Below are 18,302 nucleotides of genomic sequence, written 5' to 3' on the forward strand. Positions count from 1 at the left end.
GTAACATAGTAACATAGTAACATAGTTAGTAAGGCCGAAAAAAGACATTTGTCCATCCAGTTCAGCCTATATGTGGGGGCCATTATACTGTTTAGAGGGCTATGTGGGGGCCATTATACTGTTTGGTGGGCTATGTGGGGGCCATTATACCATTTGGAGGGCTATGTGGGGGCCATTATACTGGTTGGAGGGCTATGTGGGGACCATTATACTGTTTGAAGGACTATGTGGGGGCCAATATACCGTTTGGAGGGCTATGTGGGGGCCATTATACCATTTGGAGGGCTATGTGGGGGCCAATATACTGGTTGGAGGGCTATGTGGGGGTCATTATACTGTATACAAGCAATTATACAGTGTGAAAGTTTTTGTGGGGTCCATCATTCTCTGTAGACGGCTGTGTAGGAGCCAGTGTGCTGTTTGGAGGACTAGTGGGGCCATTATACTGTTTGGAGGGCTAGTAGAGAGCTAGTAGAGACCATTCTACAGTGTGGATGGTTGTGTTGGGTCCATCATACTTAGTGGAGCAGTGTGGGGCTATTATTATTGCTGCTGCAGCCATCCACGACAGAGCACCTCTGTCAGCTTTAATCAGCTGCTTTTTTCAACTGCTAGAGGTGCGATGTGTGTTGGGCAACCGCAGCAGTAATCATCTTGCATTTCAGCAGCCAGCAATCGTTTCCTGTTCCTCACAGCCACGTCAAGAATGAACTTGCGCCTTTGTCAGATAATATCATGGGAAGTGGTGGGTATCTCCCCCATACATTTGGGGTGGGCCCTACTTCCCAAGGACGGAATAGTACGTCCAGAGCGATCGACCGCGCTCACAGGGGGAGCGCGGCCGATCGCGGCCGGGTGTCAGCTGCCTATCGCACTGTGCGCCAGGAGCGGTCACGGACCGCCCCCGGCACATTAACCCCCGGCACACCGCAATCAAACATGATCGCGATGTGCCGGCGGTACAGGGAAGCATCGCGCAGGGAGGGGGCTCCCTGCGTGCTTCCCTGAGCCCCCCGCAGCAACGCGATGTGATCGCGTTGCTGCGAGGGTCTGCCTACCTCCCTCCCTGCTCCAGGCCCGGATCCAAGATGGCCGCGGCATCCGGGTCCTGCAGGGAGGGAGGTGGCTTCACAGAGCCTGCTCAGAGCAGGCACTGTGAGGCCTGCAGTCCTGTGAGACCGGTGATCTGACAGAGTGCTGTGCACACTGTCAGATCACCGATCTGTGATGTCCCCCCTGAGACAAAGTAAAAATGTTTAAAAAAAAATTTCCACACGTGTAAAAAAAAAAAAAAAAACCTAAATAATGAAAAAAATATATATATATTATTCCCATAAATTCATTACTTTATCTAAATTTTTTAAAAAAACAATAAAAGTACACATATTTAGTATCGCCGCGTCCGTAACGACCCCACCTATAAAGCTATATCACTAGTTAACCCCTTCAGTAAACACCGTAAGAAAAAAAAAACGAGGCAAAAAACAACGCTTTATTATCATACCGCCGAACAAAAAGTGGAATAACACGCGATCAAAAAGACAGATATAAATAACCATGGTACTGCTGAAAGCGTCATCTTGTCCTGCAAAAAACGAGCCACCATACAGCATCATTAGCAAAAAAATAAAAAAGTTATATTCCTCAGAATAAAGCGATGCAAAAATAATTATTTTTTCTATAAAATAGTTTTTATCGTATAAAAGCGCCAAAACATTAAAAAAATGATAAAAATGAGGTATCGCTGTAATCGTACTGACCCGAAGAATAAAACTGCTTTATCCATTTTACCAAACGCGGAACGGTATAAATGCCTCCCCCAAAAGAAATTCATGAATAGCTGGTTTTCGGTCATTCTGCCTCACAAAAATCAGAATAAAAAGCGATCAAAAAATGAAACGTGCCCGAAAATGTTACCAATAAAAACGTCAACTCGTCCTGCAAAAAACAAGACCTCACATGATTCTGTGGACCAAAATATGGAAAAATTATAGCTCTCAAAATGTGGTAACGCAAAAAATATTTTTTGCAATAAAAACCGTCTTTTAGTGTGTGATGGCTGCCAATCATAAAAATCTGCTAAAAAACCCGCTATAAAAGTAAATCAAACCCACCTTCATCACCCCCTTGGTTAGGGAAAAATTAAAAAATTAAAAAAATGTATTTATTTCCATTTTCCCATTAGGGTTAGGGTTAGGGCTAGGGTTAGGGCTAGGATAAGGGCTAGGGTTAGGGTTAGGGCTAGGGTTAGGGCTAGGGTTAGGGCTAGGGCTAGGGTTGGGGCTAGGGTTAGGGTAAGGGCTAGGGTTGGGGCTACAGTTAGGGTTGGGGCTAAAGTTAGGGTTAGGGTTTGGATTACATTTACGGTTGGGAATAGGGTTGGGATTAGGGTTAGGGGTGTGTCTGGGTTAGAGGTGTGGTTAGGGTTACCATTGGGATTAGGGTTAGGGGTGTGTTTGGATTAAGGTTTCAGTTATAATTGGGGGGTTTCCACTGTTTAGGCACATCAGGGGCTCTCCAAACGCGACATGGCGTCCGATCTCAATTCCAGCCAATTCTGCGTTGAAAAAGAAAAACAGTGCTCCTTCCCTTCCGAGCCCTCCCATGCGCCCAAACAGGGGTTTACCCCAACATATGGGGTATCGGTGTACTCAGGACAAATTGGACAACAACTTTTGGCGTCCAATTTCTCCTGTTACCTTTGGGAAAATACAAAACTGGGGGCTAAAGATAATTTTTGTGGGAAAAAAAATATTTTTTATTTGCGCGGCTCTGCGTTATAAACTGTAGTGAAACACTTGGGGGTTCAAAGCTCTCACATCATATCTAGATGAGATCCTTAGGGGGTCTACTTTCCAAAATGGTGTCACTTGTGGGGGGTTTCTACTGTTTAGGTACATTAGGGGCTCTGCAAACGCAATGTGACGCCTGCAGACCATTCCATCTAAAGGCCCCTTCACATTAAGCGACGCTGCAGCGATACCGACAACGATCCGGATCGCTGCAGCGTCGCTGTTTGGTCGCTGGAGAGCTGTCACACAAACAGCTCTCCAGCGACCAACGATGCCGGTAACCAGGGTAAACATCGGGTAACTAAGCGCAGGGCCGCGCTTAGTAACCCGATGTTTACCCTGGATACCATGCTAAAAGTAAAAAAAACCAAACACTAGATACTTACCTACCGCTGTCTGTCCTCCAGCGGTGCGCTCTGCTTCTCTGCTCTCCTCCTGTACTGTCTGTGAGCCGGAAAGCAGAGCGGTGACGTCACCGCTCTGCTTTCCGGCTCACAGACAGTACAGGAGGAGTGCAGAGCACAGCGCTGGAGGACAGACAGCGTTAGGTAAGTATCTAGTGTTTGTTTTTTTTTACTTTTAGCATGGTAACCAGGGTAAACATCGGGTTACTAAGCGCGGCCCTGCGCTTAGTTACCCGATGTTTACCCTGGTTACCAGTGAAGACATCGCTGGATCGGTGTCACACACGCCGATCCAGCGATGTCTCCAGGGAGTCCAGCGACGAAATAAAGTTCTGGACTTTATTCAGCGACCAACGATCTCCCAGCAGGGGCCTGATCGTTGGTCGCTGTCACACAGAACGATTTCATTAACGATATCGTTGCTACATCACAAAAAGCAACGATATCGTTAACAATATCGTTATGTGTGAAGGTACCTTAAGTCTGCATTCCAAATGGCGCTCTTTCCCTTCCGAGCCATCCCATGTGCCCAAACGGTGGTTCCCCCTCCCACATATGGGGTATCAGCGCACTCAGGACAAATTGGACAACAACTTTTGGGTTCCAATTTCTTCTCTTACCCTTGGGAAAATAAAAAATTGGGGGCGAAAAGATAATTTTTGTGAAAAAAACGATTTTTTATTTTTACGGTTCTGCATTTTAAACTTCTGTGAAGCACTTGGTGGGTCAAAGTGCTCACTATACCTCTAGATAAGTTCCTTAGGGGGTCTACTTTCCAAAATGGTGTCACTTGTGGGGGGTTTCAATGTTTAGGCACATCAGTGGCTCTCCAAACGCAACATGGCGTCCCATCTCAATTCCAGTCAATTTTGCATTGAAAAGTCAAATGGCACTCCTTCGCTTCCGAGCTCTTCCATGCGCCCAAACAGTGGTTTACCCCCACATGTCGGGTATCGGCGTACTCAGGACAAATTGTACAACAACGTTTGGGGTCCATTTTCTCCTGTTACCCTTGGTAAAATAAAACAAATTGGAGCTGAAGTAAATTTTTTGTGAAAAAAGTTAAATGTTCATTTTTATTTAAACATTCCAAAAATTCCTGTGAAACACCTGAAGTGTTAATAAACTTCTTGAATGTGGTTTTGCACCTTGAGGGGTGCAGTTTTTAGAATGGTGTCACACTTGGGTATTTTCTATCATATAGACCCCTCAAAATGACTTCAAATGAGATGTGGTCCCTAAAAAACAATGGTGTTGTAAAAATGAGAAATTGCTGGTCAACTTTTAACCCTTATAACTCCCTAACAAAAAAAATTTTGGTTCCAAAATTGTGCTGATGTAAAGTAGACATGTGGGAAATGTTACTTATTAAGTATTTTGTGTGACATATCTCTGTCATTTAATTGCATAAAAATTCAAAGTTGGAAAATTGCGAAATTTTCAAAATTTTCGCCAAATTTCCGTTTTTTTTTCACAAATAAACGCAGGTAATATCAAAGAAATTTTACCACTATCATGAAGTACAATATGTCTCGAGAAAACAATGTCAGAATCACCAGGATCCGTTGAAGCGTTCCAGAGTTATAACCTCATAAAGGGACAGTGGTCAGAATTGTAAAAATTGGCCCGGTCCATAACGTGCAAACCACCCTTGGGGGTAAAGGGGTTAATTTGGAAATCACTGAGTCAACCATGAAGGATCAATTTAGATCCTCCCTCAACAGGTGGATGTCGGAAAGTGAGAATAGCACAATTTTTTCATTTTTTTATTATTTTTAACATTATATCTTTTTACTATTGATGGTGCATAGACGATTATATAGATAGATGTGTATGAAAGTTAGGTATTCAATCTCCTCAACCCAAGCTGCCATAGAAACGGCTGGGAGGAGCTTCCCAAGTCAGTGCTGACATACTTCCTTTAAACTGGAACAAACCAGTTCAGTCTTGTCTAGTCTAGACAAGGGAGATTAAGCCTCATTTCTCCAAGAATCTCTATTCCAGTCCATGCTGGGGGGCCACCTTTGTTCAAATATTGGCTTCCACAAAGCAGTGAAGCTTCATATAGTCAGGAGACATAGTGCTGAACAAGAGCTCTCCTCATACTGGTTTCTCTGTACAGTGTGTTAGATTGGCTCACTCGGTTGCTCACAGAGGTAGACACAGGTTTGTTTCGCCTTTGAATCTACTGGTTTATTAAAAAGGTACGGCATACACCAGTGCACAATTCAGCAAAATAAACACGGCCTTTCTGGTGTAACGGGAAAACAAAAGATAACATATAGCACAGTCTATGTGGCTGCAGGGATCCGCTCACTCAGGGAAAACAATAGGGTTCAGCTGTCTTTACCATAAACACAGTTCTGGAGCTCTCGTCTTCAGGCACACCAAACGTATAATAATTCAGAAGGTTGACTATTTTACCTTCTAGACCCCACTCTGGGGTGGAGATATGGTGAATAGCCTCCCACGCACTCTTCACATGTTAACAAAAAACCCAGTCTTTAACATGGCCGATTATTCCCCCTCAGCACTTAGTATGCTGGAGCATTTTCCCCAGGTTCATATCACTTAATGTAAGATCATCAGCGATACTTATCTCCCTTCCAGTACTTTACCAGTGACCTTGTCACATGTCCACTCCCCCTTGCCCAAAGCTAGGAGTTTTGGCACATTCAGTCACTTAACAGGGAAGTTTAGACAGGGCATTTGCATTACCGTGTAGTTTCTAGGACCTGGAGAGCTAGAAACCACCTAGTCACTCAAGCATTCTTCCCCTTCCTCAGCGCATCTAGTACCGCCTGTTCCATTTTCAAATGACTTCCCCACTCTGGGCTGAAGATCACAATATTATCCAGGTAAGCTGCAGTGCACTTTTTGTGAGGGGCTAGGATCCAGTGCATGGCTCTCTGGAAGGTAGCCGGGGCTCCTTGCTGCCCGGTTGGCAATCTGGCATGCTGGAAGCAACTATCAGTTGTAGAGAAGGCCATCTTCTCCTTGGCACTATGGGACAGGAGAATTTGTCAGTACCCTTTCGTTAGGTCTAGGGTGGTGATGTATCTGGCTGACCCTATCCACTAAATGAATTACTTTTGACACCTCATTTAGGTTCCTGTAATCGTTACAAAAATGCCATCAGGTTTCGGCACCAATGACATTGAGGCTGGAGCAGTCGCTGTTTGACTCCTTGATGATACCCAGACTCAATTTTCTCCTCACCTCCTTCAAAATTACCTCGCAGCGGGCTTCAGCAATTCAATACGGCACTTGCTTCAGCCACACATGGGGTTCTGTGAGGATTTCCTCCTTAACAACCTATGTACATCCTGGCAACTCCGAAAATAGGTTTTGCTGAAGCAATTCTCATCACTGTTGTTTCTGGGTTGTTGACAGTGTCTCTGCCACTGTGAAATGGTTGACCTTGGCTTCAGAATTGGCCCCCAGGAACATACTTTCCACCAGTTCCCTGGCTCGCCACAGTTTAAGCAAGTTGATTTGGTACACCTGATATGGCTTTCTTCACCCTGGCTAGTGGAACTTGTACTTCACATCACTCAGCTTTTTGACCACCTCGTATGGCCACTGCCACTTGACCAGAAACTGGCTTTCAACTTTGGGAACCAACACCCGGTCTCCAGGGCTAAACTGTCTCAGCCTCACCGACCGATTGTAGACCCTTGCCTGGGCCTCTTCTGCTTAAAGGAGGCTCTCCCTCACAATCGGCATCACCCTTGTTATCCTGTCCTGCATCTGGGCAACATGATGGATGATGCTCCTGTGGAGTGTAACCTCTTCACAGGTCTCATTCACAATATCCAGAAGTCCCTGAGGATGCCATCCATATAATAGCTTGAACTGTGAGAACCCCGTAGAGGACTGTGTATCTTCCCTAATAGAGAAAAGCAGTTACAGGAGTAGGCTATCCCAATCTTGACCATCCTTCTCCACAACCTTCTTAAGCATTGACTTCAAGGTCTTATTGAACCTCTTCACCAGGTTGTCCATCTGCAGATGGTACACCGACATCCTGAGGTGTGTAATCTGGAGAGCCTTACACAATTCCCTCATCACTTTGGACATGAAAAGAGTTCATTGGTCCGTCAACATCTCCTTCAACAGGCCCATTGAAAAAATATGGATTAGCTCTCGGTCTATACTCCTGGCAGAGGAGTTTTTCAGTGGTAACCCAGGCAGATGAGTTTTTTCAGTGGTAACCCATCAGCGACCCCTTGGGGGATGCAATAACGCCCAGCTTCCTTAGGGGCTTATCAACCACCTGATATCTTTCCACTAGGCCAACCAGGTTATCCTCATTTCAGAGGTCTCCCTGGGCAACACACTCTTTGAGTAACTGTCAGTAACTTGGCAACCCCAACTGATAGTGTGTCGACATAGGGGAGAGGACCCCGACTACTAGTGTGTCTCCACGGAAGCCATCCCCACTACTAATGTGTTGCCACTGGGAGCCATGTCCAACTGCTAGTGTGTCACCATTGGATGCCATCCCCGACTACTAGTCTGTCACCACTTGGAGCCAACCATGAGGTTTCATAACGTTAAATGTAATGCTGAATCATTTTCAAATCAGATTTATGGAGGAATTCTAAAATGTTAGTGTGTACAAACTTCCTAGTGTCAATAAGGACATCACAAAATATAGGATTGGAAATCTGCTGGGCAATACTCTTTTGCATCCGTAAATGCAGGAATACTTCTTAACTACTCATTTCGGTAATGCTAGGTTCCCATTTATACAATGAACTACGCCTCAATTGCAAAAAACAGTGTTTAGATGTATATGGCAACATATCTATAAAATGGTCAAGCTATAATTTTAAAAATGTTCTTTTTTGGGGGGAGGTGGGGCAGTAATGTACAAAAAAACATCGTTAGCCAAGATTTTTCATCTTGGAAGAAATGTATGAGAGGTTATATATTTTTTTCAATTATTTTCAGAGACATGTTGCAATATATACCAGTAAATTTCAATATGTCTAAATCGTATATGTTGTCCTGACTGTATCATTAACATCTAGATTAGACATTAATTAAAATTATAACAAAAAAGAGCAAAAGGCATATACCCTAAAATTCATACAGATCTTGTTTGACACATTGCATACATTTTTGAAGTATATCTCCCACGTATACGTTACATATCAGTAGACAAACAAATGTAGACCTAGACTGTTAGATATACTGCATTGTGCATACCTCTATTATTTTTATTGCAAATCATGCTGCTTGACATAGGCCAACAACTACATCAGCACAATTCTTCAAAGGTGTTTTCTGGTCAGTCATGTCAACAACAGGCATAAGTGCAGCGCCCCAGGGTCCTGGTCGTTGCAGTAATATCATTCTCCTCTAGGGGGGAGTGATGTTACGTTTGAAGGCAATAAATGAGATCTATTTACCAGGTATCACAAACCATGCAACACACTTCACACTCCAGTCCACCAGGGGGAGCTATGCTCCTATTTATTAGGGCACTCTTCACGATTAGGTAAAACTGGTGGTCTGGATAGGAAGTTAGTCAGAAGCTGGCTGGGCTTCGCTGAGTCAGTTCCTGTCAGGCAGACAGAGAGGAGAGAGGAACATCTAGCAGTTGCCGACAGAGTGGTTCCTGGCAGGGGTGGGATCCTGTCAGAGGCCTAGACAGAAGGCCACGGAGCTGCGCCTGCCCGACGTGCGGCAGCATCCTAAGAAAGAGACACAAACAGCGAATTGTATTGTATAGGGTGAGAAACGAAGTCATAGCAAAAGCAAAGGAAACCAGAAGGAGTTCTGCCCTATACAGGCTGCCTCCTTCTGAGGTGCAGGATCTGGTAGCTGGAACACCGAGGGAGCAACAGTCTCTATGCCTTGCTCCAGAGACCGGCAGGACAGCTTATTACACGTTACCTGCCTGACCAATACCCAGGAGGCACGGTGGCAAATTGTGGGGGCTGGGGCGTGCTAGAGTCCCTGTAAAAAGCCTCAGGCCACCAGTCATACGGGTTTGTTCCTATCCATCTGGGGGACAGAGAGAAAGACATAACATCTAGAACACCAACAACAGAAAGTGAGGACCTTATGAGAAGCTAAGCAGTAAGGTACTACAACATCCAGGCGCTACAGGAAGGCTACTGATTTCCACCTGGATAAGGGGACTCTGGATTTGCCTCCAAACCGGCCGGACTCTGCGTGCCCTGTGATCAGGTGCTCTGGACTGTGGATGCTGAAGCCTTCAGTAAAAGGTAAAGAGACTGCAAACTTGTGTCCTCGTTCTTCACTGCGCCTTACACCATCCACTATCTACACACTGGGAAGCCCTGGTGATATACTTCACCTGTGGGAAGGTATACCAAATAGCTGCCATAAGATCACCCCAGCAGATCCCTAAGCAGCGTCGGTCACCCTGACTGAATACCACAGGTGGCGTCACGAACATATCCCTTTAAAGACCTTTCCCCTTTTACAGGGACGTCCCAGGGCCACGGACCGGGTCAGCCACCGTGACATCCCCCTGGAGAACCGAAGGACCCGGTACCGAGTACCCCTAGCCCTTGGGGGGCGATCCATATGCTTAGTGAAAGTTTTGCAGAATAGGTAACAAAACTTATGTTGGTAATAGACCAATTTGGACTCCCTTTCATTGCTTTTATAATAGGGCCTCAAACTGTGGCTACGGAATAGTCATCCCATTGCTTGAAGTTAATATTCCTGTCATCTTCCAAGCATTTCAACATATAGTTTGCCATGCTGGCCAGCAAGGCTAAAAACACCATTGGTTCATTTTCATCACCTTGCTGCAACAGTTGGTCGTCAAGGCCATGGTCATCATTTTCAATCTATCAACCTCATCCCCTTCCTGTTTAAAGTTTATGTCCCCATCTTCATCCATCTGCTGCTGCTCTTCCTCCTCTTTCTTCTCCAAATCCTACAGCATGTAACATTGTGTGGCACCCCAGGGTCCTGGTCATCACAGTGGTATTGCTTTCCTCCTGGGGAGAGTGATGCTACGTTTGGAGGCAAGAAAGGATAACTGCATCCAGATACCACAAACATGCAACACATTCATACTCCAGGCCACCAGGGGGAGCTTTTGATCCTATTTACTAGGTGACGCCCCATATATATATATAACTGGTAGTCTGTAGGGAAAGTCAGAAAGTTCCAGACATCAGTCTGAGGAGGACAGAGGGTCAACAGAGCTGTGCATGCCCCCAGAGCTGCAGCTCTTGGAAAGAGACATTCTGGAAGCAGAATTGATTGCAGTAAGCATGCAGGAGAGGAAGCACAGGAGCGGATACCAGCCCCGAGCATGCTGCCTCCTTCTGAGGTGCAGAAATCCGGTAGCCGGAACACCGAGGTTGTAAGGACTTCCATGCCTTACATCAGAGACCAGCAGGACAGCTAATTGCACGTTACCTGTCCGCACCCACACCCAGGAGGCACGGTGACACCCCACAGAGCCGGGTCATCTAAGAAACCCTATAAACAGGCTAAAGTCACCAGTCATACGGGTATTGTCCTATCCGGGGGACAGAGAGAGAGAGAGACAACATCTGTGAGGACCTTATGTGAAGCTTAGCAGTAAGGGACTACACCACCACAGTGCAAAGGAAGGCTTCTATTCTCCACCTGGATAAGGGGACTCTGGACTTGCCTCCAAACCGGCCGGACTCTGCCTACCCTGTGATCTGGTGCTCTGGACTGTGGACGCTGAAGTCTTCAGTAAAGGTAAAGAGACTGCAACCTTGTGTCCTCGTTCTTCTCTGTGCCATTCACCATCCACCACCTACACACAGGGAGCCCTGAGGATACACTTCACCTGTGGGAAGTTATACCATCTAGCTGTCATAACATCACCCCAGAGGACCCCTTAAAGCAGCGTCGGCCCCCACTGACCGAATACCACAGGTGGCGTCACGAACATAAACTTTATCCCTTTAAAGACCTTCCCTTTTACATGGGCGCCCAGGGCCACGGACCGGATCGCAGCCACCGAGACATCCCCCTGTGAACAGCAGGACCCGGTACCGAGAAAAATACCCCCTTTGCCCGCGGGTCAACCCAATTGTCCTTGAGGTCCCCAAAAAACACATTACGGCAATGAACAGGCGCAATCTGCTGTTTTTCCACCATAATTTCTTGCATTCTGGTAAGCATTTTTGAACGAAAAATACAAGGGGATGACATAATTGATTCCACATGTTTCTCTACTGACAAATTTTGTCACGTCTTCGAAAGGCTTAAGTAGGAGACACTGCAGTTTGCCTGCCAACTGATGTAGTCTGTCACTATTTTTCAGTGCTTGTAGAGATGCTGCAGCACATACCGGATCTGATTGCAGCAGGTTATTACAACTCTGTAAATCAGATGGCACTCTGTTTTTGCAAAGCCAGGAGGGTGTGATTTTTTTTTAAATAAGATCACTTGAAATGAACTGACACTTTCCTGGCCATTGCCACTTCCACTTCCTTCCTCAAGTGGGCATATTTGCTAAAAAATGATTGCACAATTAAAATCAGGATGTGGGCCACATGCGGGCCATATATGTAACGTGCAGTTCACAGGGGGCCAGCCAGAGGGTGACCAGACGCTAGAGGCACGGCAGTAACTTGTACACCGTATGGCTTTTCTCCACCAGGGTTTCAATCTGTAATACCACTTGGAATCAATGATGCACCCTATGTCTGTTGAGAATGGAGTTATGTCAGTTGAGCAAGATCTAGAGAACATGTATGCGGAAACAGAGAACCAACACCTGATGGTTGAAACAGACTTAGCTCCATGTTGCAGAGGCGTCACCATTTGTCCGGTGCATCACTGAAATTGAAAACATTCACCCAGTGAGCTGTGAAACTCATGTATTGTAGTTGCTGCTTTAGGTTTACGGTGCAGTGCACTTTGCAGCTCGAAGACACAATGAAACAGTGCCCTAAGGTATTCTGCACATGAGGACAGAAGGTAGGCACCTCTTTCTATGAAAAATAGTACTGACTGGGTTCATTTCAATAAGGCTGAGTAAACGGCATTATTTCTTGAAAGGCAACAGAGTCCACAAGGTAGTACAGCAGTTTCTGTACCACCAGCAACTTGTCCATGTGAAAGTTTATTTGGCAGCATACACATTTCTTCAACATACAATCAAGGATGGATATTTGCTGTTGTGACAGAGTCGGAGGAGTAAGCGTGATCTGAGTACTATAGTCAGTAATGTGGGATGACAGTGATGGTGGTGTGACACCAAAAAGATACCACTTGAGGGAGTGGATTTGTGTACAGAAAGACAAGACTGGTGAGGTCGAGGAAAAGAGCAACTTGAAGCTTGATCTAATTGATGGCCAACTTAACTTTGCTAAATGACCAGGTAAAGTGTCGCTTCATAAGCTGATGGAGAGCCATAGTTCCTAGTCTATATGAGCTGGGATATACATGGCTGGTTTTCTCTTGCACAGCCTGCAGACTGCCAAATAATCATCTGGTGGCACTGTGCAAAAGAACTAGCACATAGAAAATGCTCATGTGCATGACAATTGGGTATTCTTGATACCTGTGAGTTTCACCCCCCCATCTAAAATAACGCAACCCCATCCAACCTACCAAACCAAATACCCTTCCCCGACCAATAATGACTCACCGTACTTTCATTTGGATAAATTGGCCACAGCAGCCTTTATTAACATTTAACATAACAATTTATTTTATTTAACATTATCCACGGGGAGGGCGGTCCTCGAAGCCCCAAACTGTAACAACCTCAGGTCAAAGCTTGTTTCAACCCTAATGGGGGCACCTAAAATGGTTGGCCCACTAAAATGGAAACTCCCTTTTATAATGCTTCCCTTAACTCCACCTTTTACCCCTCCTACCCCCTCCCTCCCCATGGCCCTACCCCGACTCTGCTATTCAAATCCCTTAAACTTTACTAGGCAGACCCTTTTTTCCCATTTTTCACTCCCTATAGGCCCCCTCTACCCTGTCATGTCAACCTCCCTTCAAAGGCCTGTGGCCCAGTACAGCCTCACCTGACTTGTCACCACTGCGACCAGACATATCAGGTGCACTAGAGTCTTATCTATGTCAAGTTGAGGGGCGCCACTAGTCTCTGCACGCCAGGTAGTCTTACAACGCATACTAACAGTGTGCTCTGGAGCTGACTTGTTACTACTGATCTAAGCTGGCGAGAGAGCGCACTGACTTTGTGCATATCGCGCAGTACACAGAACACAGGGACTAGCAGAGCCCCCGAAACAAGCATCACTGATGATACTTCATTTCAGGGAGGGGGCCGGGTCTCCAGCAGGAACTCTTACCTCTGCCCCATGATGACATTTCATTTGAGTATCCCAGCATGCACTGGTATTCTCAAATGAAGAATCATCAAAAAATAAGTTGTGAAAAAAAAAAGAAAAGCTGTTAGACAGTGTAGTTATGGAAGGATAGGGAAGTTTTCATTCAAATATATTATAAAATAGTTTAGATTATGGCATTAAATAAATAGGGATTTCCAATGAAAATTAAATTGCATTTTGGATCATCTCTTTTTTTAGTTAGAATTTTTAGATTGCTTGTTTAGAAGACACAGACTGTTCACCGGTGCATATGTGACCTTTTCTCTATACAGAAGGAAGGAGAACATCTATGATATTTATTTAGTAGGTGAAACTGTACACACAGGTGTAATAATAAAAGAAACATTTTGGTGTCAGAAGAAAGAGGACGTAAAGATCAGGGCCAAATTTCACTTGGCATGAAAGTATTGAGAATACAGCTTCTTGAAGTGAAATGCTTTGCACCAATTTTCATTTATATTATAGTCGAAGCATGTGAGTGGCCTAATGTAAATAGGTATTGAGATAGATATGCGTAAATACACAGTCATCCCTTTAAAAGGTCGGTCCACTACATTTCAACAATGTGTTAATGGCCCAAATGAGGTGGTAAAAAATAATTAAAAACACACATACAGTGGCCAGAGCCGGCATTAAGGTGTGTAAACTGGACAAATGCCCAGTGCCTCTGTCAAACAGGCCATAAGCAATGGAGTAGCTAATAGGCAAGCAAAGGGGATGGTCTCCCCAGGCTCACTCACGTGTTGGGACCTACCTAGAGCGACCACCACTTATAACTGTTGTCTTCCTGCCCTACAGATTCCTGTTCTGTAAACCGCAGGTTGATTTAGGCCTGCGTCCTAAAGCATCACCATGTTGGTATGACTATGGATTGTGTCGACAGATTTTTCAGGATGAAGGGCTAGGGGAGCATATCATTTTTTGTTTATTATAGTCAGTTTTTTAGGGCATTACACTGTGTGGCGGGCTCTACAGTGAGGCCACCATACATTGTGGGATCATACCTTGTGAGTGGTTATTGTACTCTTTATGAGGGGTAATGATCTATAGGGCCATCATACTGTGTGTAAGGTTCCATCATTCTTTGTTATTGGGGGCGTGGGTGTCTATCATAATGTATGGGGGTACTGGAAGGCCATCTTACTGTGTAGAGTCCCTCTTACTATGTGAGGAGACTGTGGGGCTGTGGTGGTCATAATACTGTGTGTGAGAGCTGTGGGATCCATCATAGTGGGAAGGATGCTCTGTAGTCCATCTCGGGGCCATCATACTGCAAGTATGCTGGGGACAGTATACTGTGTGGGGTGCTGTGTGTTTCAGCATTCTGTGTGAAACCATCATACTGTGTAATGGGACTGTGGGAACCAGCCATTATACTGTGTGGGGGCTACCATCATACTGTGTGTGGGGGCATCATACTGTGTCTGAGGGCTGTGGGTTATCATACTGTGTGTGGGGAAATATGGGATCCATCATACTGTGGGATGCTTGTGTGGGCATCAGGAGATATTATTACTTTTTAGGCGAACTAAAGGGATAATATTAAATGGTAAGTGGGCACTCAAGAGGCATGATTACATTATAGTGGAGCGCCCCCAGACGCAGGGCCTCGGTTTACTCGGTACCGATCCGCTCTGTCTCAGTTCTAGGGTTGTCACGGTGGCTGGACCCGGTCCGTGACCCTGCTAAGGGGCGTCCAATGAAAGGGGGTGATGAAAGTTGGCTAAGGTTTTGTGACGCCACCTGTGGTATTCGGTCAGGGTGACCGACGCTGCTTGGGGTCCACTGGGGTGATGTGATGGCAGCTAAATGGTATACCTTCCCACAGGTGAAGTATATCCCCAGGGCTTCCCAGTAGTGTAGGTGGTGATGGTGTGAGGCGCAGTTAATAACGAGGACACAGGGTTGCAGTCTCTTTACCTTTTACTGAAGACTTCGGGATCCTCAATCCAGACTACTGCTAACTGGGCTGTCTGAGACCGGCCGATCCAAAGGTACATCCAGAGTTCCCTTTGCAGGTGGAAATCAGTGCCTACCACTAGCGCCTGTGTGTTGTAGTTCTTCCCTGCTGAGCATTCGGGATAGTCCTCACAACTCTCGTGTTCGTTCTTTCTCTCTCTCTCCGTCCCCCAAGTTTATCTGGATAGGACGCACCCGTTTGACAGGAAGGTTCGGAGCTATTCTGGGACCCTAGAGAAGCCCCTCTCCACGCTTGCCCCCTATGTCTTCTTAGGTAATGTATGGTAGACAGCCAACCTATAATCAACTGTCCTGCGGTATTTGAAGTAATGCTTGGAGTCAGTTACCTCCTTGGTGTTCCAGCCACCGGCTACGCGCCTCAGTAGGATGTTGCCGTTCTCGGGGCACGACTCCTACTAGCTCTCCTTTGTGCTTTGATCTCGTTTCTCACTTTTCCACAATATCCTTCTCTTCTTGCCTTTTCTAAGGATGCCGCCACAAGGTAGTGCAGGCGCGGCTCTGTCACGTTCTACTCTTTCTGCTAGGTACCTGCCAGGAACCCACTCCTGACAGGTCCTCCCTGGAGCTTTCCCAGGCTGCATTCTGTTATAACTTCCTATCCAACCCCCAGTTTTACCAGTGTGAGGAGTGGCCTAATTCATAGTGCCTTTTACTCCCCCTGGTGGCCGGAGTGTGAAGTGTAATGTGTGACTGTGATACCTGGTCAGGTGAACTCCTTTAGTGCAATCAGACATAACATCACTCCCCTTAGTGGCAGAGCGACATTACTGCAACGACCAGGACTCTGGGGCGCTGCACTAGGGACACACAATGTGAGGGGGCTGTGGTTTCCATCATACTGTGAGGTGTTTGCATGGCAGTGGGGGCCATAATACTGTGCGGGGGGGGGGGGCAGTGGGGCTTCATCATACTGTGTGGGATGGCTGTAGGGGCTATCATACTTTAAAGGGACACTGTCACCTGAATTTGGAGGGAACAATCTTCAGCCATGGAGGCGGGGTTTTGGTGGTTTTTGATTCACCCTTTCCTTACCCGCTGGCTGCATGCTGGCTGCAATATTGGATTGAAGTTCATTCTCTGTCCTCCGTAGTACATGCCTGCACAAGGTGCAATCTTGCCTTGCGCAGGTGTGTACTATGGAGGACAGAGAATGAACTTCAATCCAATATTGCAGCCAGCATGCAGCCAGCGGGTAAGGAAAGGGTGAATCAAACACACAAAAACCCCGCCTCCATGGCTGAAGATTGTTCCCTCCAAATTCAGGTGACAGTGTCCCTTTAAGGTGGCAGTATTATTTTCTGAGGCATTTACAGATTATGATTATGATTCAAGCTTGAGGAGGCTAATTTGCATATTCCAGGTGCCTTCTGGGAAAAGCGAAGAGTCTCCCTAAGCTAGAAGATCGTTGGGTACAGCCGGGACCAGCTGCTTGGAAAGAATCACCAAACCAGGGATTCAAGCTTGAGGAGGCTAATTTGCATATTCCAGGTGCCTTCTGGGAAAAGCGAAGAGTCTCCCTAAGCTAGAAGATCGTTGGGTACAGCCGGGACCAGCTGCTTGGAAAGAATCACCAAACCAGGGATTCAAGCTTGAGGAGGCTAATTTGCATATTCCAGGTGCCTTCTGGGAAAAGCGAAGAGTCTCCCTAAGCTAGAAGATCGTTGGGTACAGCTGGGACCAGCTGCTTGGAAAGAATCACCAAACCAGGGATTCAAGCTTGAGGAGGCTAATTTGCATATTCCAGGTGCCTTCTGGGAAAAGCGAAGAGTCTCCCTAAGCTAGAAGATCGTTGGGTACAGCCGGGACCAGCTGCTTGGAAAGAATCACCAAAACAAGGGATTCAAGCTTGAGGAGGCTAATTTGCATATTCCAGGTGCCTTCTGGGAAAAGCGAAGAGTCTCCCTAAGCTAGAAGATCGTTGGGTACAGCCGGGACCAGCTGCTTGGAAAGAATCACCAAACCAGGGATTCAAGCTTGAGGAGGCTAATTTGCATATTCCAGGTGCCTTCTGGGAAAAGCGAAGAGTCTCCCTAAGCTAGAGGATCGTTGGGTACAGCCGGGACCAGCTGCTTGGAAAGAATCACCAAACCAGGGATTCAAGCTTGAGGAGGCTAATTTGCATATTCCAGGTGCCTTCTGGGAAAAGCGAAGAGTCTCCCTAAGCTAGAAGATCGTTGGGTACAGCCGGGACCAGCTGCTTGGAAAGAATCACCAAACCAGGGATTCAAGCTTGAGGAGGCTAATTTGCATATTCCAGGTGCCTTCTGGGAAAAGCGAAGAGTCTCCCTAAGCTAGAAGATCGTTGGGTACAGCCGGGACCAGCTGCTTGGAAAGAATCACCAAACCGCGCGCCGTAATTTTTGCCTGTAGGACATTAATGCAAGAGAGCTTGGCTGAGTAGATTACACAAGAAGGAAGACACACAGCAAGTCAGCAGGATCTAGGAGCAACATGGCAGATGTGACAACCTACATGGTGAGCTGCAGCATGTGCTACATGTTCACAGATCGACCAGAAGAAGAATTAAATTTCACCTGTCAGAAGTGTAGACTAGTGGCCCTTTTAGAAGAAAAGGTGCGGGGTCTGGAAGAAAGAATAGCAACTTTGAAACTTATCAAAGAGAATGAAGACTTTCTAGACAGAACAGAAGCATCTCTACTGGTCACAGAAGGTGAAAAAAGTGTCAGAGAACCTCCAAAAGCAGATGAGTGGAAGCATGTGACCAAAAGAAGCAAGAAGACCATGGAGAAATCACCAACCACACAACTGAAGAACCGATATCA

Source organism: Ranitomeya imitator, chromosome 8 (assembly GCF_032444005.1).
Source record: "Ranitomeya imitator isolate aRanImi1 chromosome 8, aRanImi1.pri, whole genome shotgun sequence".
NCBI lineage: Eukaryota > Metazoa > Chordata > Amphibia > Anura > Dendrobatidae > Ranitomeya > Ranitomeya imitator.